The sequence below is a fragment of the Kryptolebias marmoratus genome, linkage group LG17, assembly GCF_001649575.2.
Source record: "Kryptolebias marmoratus isolate JLee-2015 linkage group LG17, ASM164957v2, whole genome shotgun sequence".
Taxonomy (NCBI): Eukaryota; Metazoa; Chordata; class Actinopteri; order Cyprinodontiformes; family Rivulidae; genus Kryptolebias; species Kryptolebias marmoratus.
In genome coordinates this window covers 11,873,336-11,878,813 of record NC_051446.1, presented here as the reverse complement: position 1 = coordinate 11,878,813, position 5,478 = coordinate 11,873,336, and positions in this window count along the sequence as shown.

Here is a 5,478-nt window from a genome sequence, read left to right as displayed (position 1 = left end):
AGAGAGCAGATGGGGTGTATTTACACACGCTGTTCTTAGATATGCACTGACATGTAGAAATATTTGTGGCGTGAGGTCAAGTTAAAACCTGCAAACCTTGAATTACAACATTATTTAGTGTTGAATGAATTCACTTCTTAGACAGTTTCATCAAAACTGATTAAATCAATCCATTCATTATCTGACGCTTGTTCTGGAGTTGGGTTTTTGGGGCAGCAGCTTGATAAGTCCAGACCTCTCTTTCCACCACCACCTCTTCCAGGAGTATTCCAAGGCGTTCCCAGTCTGACAGACTTAGGCTGCGTTCACACCTGATAGTCTGGTAGACTTGGTTCGATTGGGAACCAAAATGTCAACATTTGTTTCATTTTCAGCTGCTGTGGTTCTCATTCACACTGCACTGAGTCAATCGAGCCAAACCCTTTGAGCAACCTATTCCCACCCTTCACCTGTGGTGGCGCTGCCCCAAGAACTACTGAAGAAACCTGAAGAAGACACTGAGCGCAACTTCCTTCTTCTGGAAAAGTAAACCAAAATGGAGTGGCCTCAAATTTGGGTGGTTTTAAGATTTCCACATCTAACCACGATTCATTCCTCCCTCTAGTGGTAGAAACACATGTTTGTTTTGGTTGTATTTACCCAGAAGGCCCTGTGCTGGAGTCCGCCTCCTGCTTTCGTAGCGATCTCCGGCTCGCTTGCGTTCACATATGCATTCAAACCGCATCAGGGTTCACTTCAACCGAACCGAGACCGAGGTTTTTAGGAGAACCAGAGTTCGCTTTTTTTGGTCTGCATCAGAGTTCTATTGCACGTTCACACCTCCACAAACAAAGTAGAGTTGGATTAAAGTGGACTAAACAGGGCTGGTGTGAATGCACCCATAGTCTCTCCACCGTGTGCTGGTTCTTCCCTATCTTTGGAAATATTCTGATCTCTGGATCTCACCAAGATTTTGGGTCCACGGAACTTTTAAAGTGCAGGTTCACATTTCATGAGCTGGTTTAAAGACAATGCTGAATGACCCAAACTTAAAGGACGCAACGTGAGTTAGTTTATCAGAAGAAAGCTGTTGCATTAAAACTAATCCCTGACTGATTGTTTCATTACACCATCAATCAAAAGATTAGATGGCAGTTCAGTTCAGACCTTTATTGTCCCTCAGGGGGAAATTTGGTTTACATCAGTGGTTAAAATGATGCAAAAAGGACATAAGGACACAAGACAAGACATAAGATATCGCAAGTTTAGCCACAAATAAGCTCGCTGAAAACTTCTATGAAATCTCAATAGTAATGAAATGAACCCCCCCTCCCCCCCCAAAAAAGGCGGCTTAAAATGCCAGAGAGGGTTTAGTTGATTGAATAAGATCTATCAGACAAGAAGTGAAACTTGCATTCTCAAATCTAGACCAAAGGAGACGAAGACGGTGGCTCTAACAAAAAGACAGGAGGATGTTGGACACAGGACGTTGAAGATGGAGCTGGCTGGCAGGGAGGAGGAGGAGGTGGAGAGGAAGATCCCAGAGGTGTAGTGAAGGAGGATATGCAGAGGATTGGTGTGACTGAGGAGGCTGCTCGGGACAGGGTGTGATGGAGGCAGATGATCCACTGTGTTGCCCCCTTGAAAAAGAAGACGATCACAGTGCTGCCTCTTAAGCAGAAATGAAAATTCTAACTGCAGTTTAGTATTTGGAAACCACCAGAAGAACGTGAAGGTCTGTAAGTTTTATAGCGCACCGTTCAAGTCAAGACTTTTGAGATTTGTTTCAAAAGGACTACAGACTAAATTTGTAATCCTAAGAGGTTTTCTGGAAGCATGACTACAAATGGAAAAATCTGCCTGGAATCAGCTCAGAGATTAAGTTGTGTTGTGTAACCAATAACTATCTCAGTATACTATTTCCTAAACCCAACCAAGTCGATTTAGTACGCAAACTTAACAAATTAGCAAGGCGGTCCTGAAGAAACAGCTGTATTGGACTTTGTGCAACATAAAAAGTCATCTGGATTCGAAAACATATTGTGCCTTTTTAGAGTGCTGGTAATAAAGCAGCACAAACAGCGCATATGTTCTTATGCTACATTTAGCCTGTTTAACAACGGATGTGTGTGATGACACATTCGAGCAGACGTGTTGACAAGTCGGTACGCCTGGGAGAAACAACGGGCCTTCGTCCCGGGGGGAGGAGGGTTTGCCTTAATGAAGCAGCAGACTCTTGCGATCCTTCACCTTGAGTCGTCTTCACTGTTCCGCAAACCAACACCCAGGTGCTGCTTCTACTGCCCGACTTTTGCAGCTGAGTGATGCTGATTCCAAAGGACGCTGTGTTACGTAACCCCTCTGCCGCCACAGACGATGAACATGTGTGAGTGTAACTTGCACACAGCAATGCAGAACTCAGGCTTTTCCTCGCCCGCCCGTCGCTGAAGTCGCAGGCATCATTTCTCCACGTCAGACCTGCATGCTGGCAGCGAGCCTTACTCTCTCTGTCCTGCCCTGCTTCCCACTCCCCCTCTCCTCTCCTCTCCTGCCGCTCTTCACCTGCTCTCTGTAGGTTTTTCCGCCTCTCTCACGTCGCAACGCAAGCGCACCTCCTCTTGCCTCCTCTGGCTCGCCGGATCTAGCCTGCCCTTCCAAACAAAGGGAGCCGGGACAGGATCCAACTGCTGCAAATCTGGCAATCTGCGTATTCCCCCCAAAAAATCCTCCCACTCTGAGTCATTGTGAGAGTCCAGCTGCTGCACAGGAAATGGTTCTGTGCTAGTTTTGTTCACACGCTCACTCATCTGTTTACATGAGCGTATTGTTAGCCATGATTCCCAGAACCCCCATTCATACCAGACCCTAAATTACCCTGCAGCTGCAACAAAAATAAATAAATAATAAACCGCCTCTGTGACGCATTGTGAGCCGACACTAAACAACACACCATCAAGCCTTGATTGGTCCTCGTAGGTACGGCAAAGCTTCCACGCGCACACACTAATCCAGGCATGACGCAACTCTCTGAGCGACTGGATGTCATCATTACAGAGAAGCCCCTGGGAGGCAGGAATCCGGTAAACCAAGAGAAGACATGGGGGAGAGAGAGAGAGAGTTCAAAACACATTTACTATACACTCAGAGTAGAGCATGTAAACACTGGCTGACCTATATCACAGCTGGGAGGTGTCAGAGATCCATTCGAGTCATGTGAGAGGGAGAGGCCGCCTCTGAGTTTCAGTTATGTAACAGTCCTCAGAGAATCATAAAGGTTTACTCACACATTTCAGGTTTATGGGTTGTTGTTTTTTTCATATCGTGGTGTTCTGTTTGTACTCAGAAGACAAGTTTTCCCTGTTTGAGATGGTGTTGTTTTTTTACCAGCCTTGACCTGAAAATCCAATCTGGCCACCCGGCACACAAAAAAATTGCAGTGGTAAACTAGTTTCACTTCTGTCAGTTTGTATCACATTAGGTCAGACGCGCATAGTATTTTACAACCTGTGTTAGTGGCATGCTGGTACAAACAGACTAGTGAAGGCTCGCCGCAATTTCAACCTGGCAGACTCACCCAGCTGTCCGGCATCACTCATCATGGATGCTTGCTCCCAGCTGCCAGCTCGCCAGCCAAGTCTCATCCCACCGCCTCCCCGATCTCCACCGCTCCTCTGGACTCCCCTTCCTCGTCCTCCACGCCACCACCAGGTCCGGGTCCCGGGGAATGACTACCCTAATCTCTCACCCTACTTCGATCATTCAAGCTCACAGCGGTTCTCTGCAAACTTGTCTCCTGCCGGGGCCCGTGCGCCAAAGACCTCTAACCAATAAAACACTCTAATTGTCTTTATCTCTCCGTGTGAGTCTCTCCAAGGTTGAAATAAACATGCTAATCAATTTGTGGCGCTAATGTTAGCGACATAGCTGGTTAGCTTAGTTAGCGCTGGTTAGCGCTAAAGTGATCAAATCCTGCTGGTTTTCTGACTTGGAGCTTGGACGTTTTACCTCTGAGCTAAACAAACAAAAGTTTAAACTTGTACCCGGGAAAGACGTCACACCAAAAGTAGCTAATTATTGCGCTCGGTAACCGGGCTAACATTTGTTAGCGACTCAAGCCGCTACAGAGTATCTTTCCTCATTCTTTACTTTTGAGCACAGTAACATGTTTTTCTAATAGAGGTAGGAAAGTATTGTTTGCATGCAACAGATTTAATGTGACACAAATTGATGGAAGGGAAAACGAAAGGTTTATTCCTGCAGCTGTCCCCACTTTCAATGTGCGAGCGGCCCTATTTGATTTGGAGGCCAGGGTTGGTCAGGGCCCTCTGACTTTCCGAGTCAGAATTCCGACTTCAGAGGTTCTTTTCACTTCTTTTGCAGGTTTCAGTTGATTTTTTTTTTTCCGACTTGGAAATTAGAAATTCTGCCTTCCAAACCCACATAGAAAAAAACAATACTTCTGCTGCTGCTAGTCCAGAGGCTAACACCTGCTAGCTAGCTTAGCTTTACCTTAACTTAAAAGTTTTTCAGATTGGTGTTAGATTATATTTTATTATACTTTTGTTTTATGTGACTTCTTGGCTGCCCAGACAACAAGCTATCCTAATGTTTTCACATTGACTTTTAAATTTATATCAGTCTTAGCACTTTTTTGAGAACAATTAACAACTTTAGCCTGTATTGAAGTCATGGTTTTCATCAATATTGAAGTCACAGTATATCCTAATCTAATGTTAGCTTGTTGTGCAACCTAAAACTCTTTATTAAGGACAAAAAAAATTATTTTGGCCACTATATAGTCTGTACTGTTGAATTATACTAAATTGCCTCTGTTTGCATATCCCTTCATATTACAAGTAATTCTTTAAATTTTGATTTATTGGTAGAAACCTTGACTTTTCCCCTATAATTCCCTGTTACTGATGATCTATAAAAGTAAAGGGTAAGCTTCTGCTTTCACATCCTTCCTTCTAGTAAAGCCCATTTAATGGTACAGTAGATGCTTGAACGGTCTGAGGTCAGATTTTTCTACATTTACTGCCGTTCAAACACTACACGAGAACATTTTTTTGCTGTAAAATGAAACTCAATAACAATCGTGGACCACGTGCGGCCTTTCCTGGGTGAGTAATACCCCCCTCCCCCCCGGCAGGTGGTACTTTGCTGTTATTTGATCTCTATATCTCCATTTCTTAAACACTGGCTTTCAATTACACACACACAAGTGTAAAATAGGCAGCGGAAAGTAGGGCTGTAAATACATGTTGGTGAAGTGTTTACAGTTTGGGAGGAAGTCAGGGTGAGTTTTAGGATATTCATGTGTTGGTTTGGGATGTGCACTGTTTTGAAGGGTTTGGCCCAGGGCTAGGGTTAGGGTCTCCTCAGGGTTTAAGGGGTTAGGGCATTTTGGCCCAGGGCTAGGGTTAGGGTCTCCTCAGGGTTTAAGGGGTTAGGGCCTTTTGGTCCTGGGCTAGGGTTAGGGTCTCCTCAGGGTTTAAG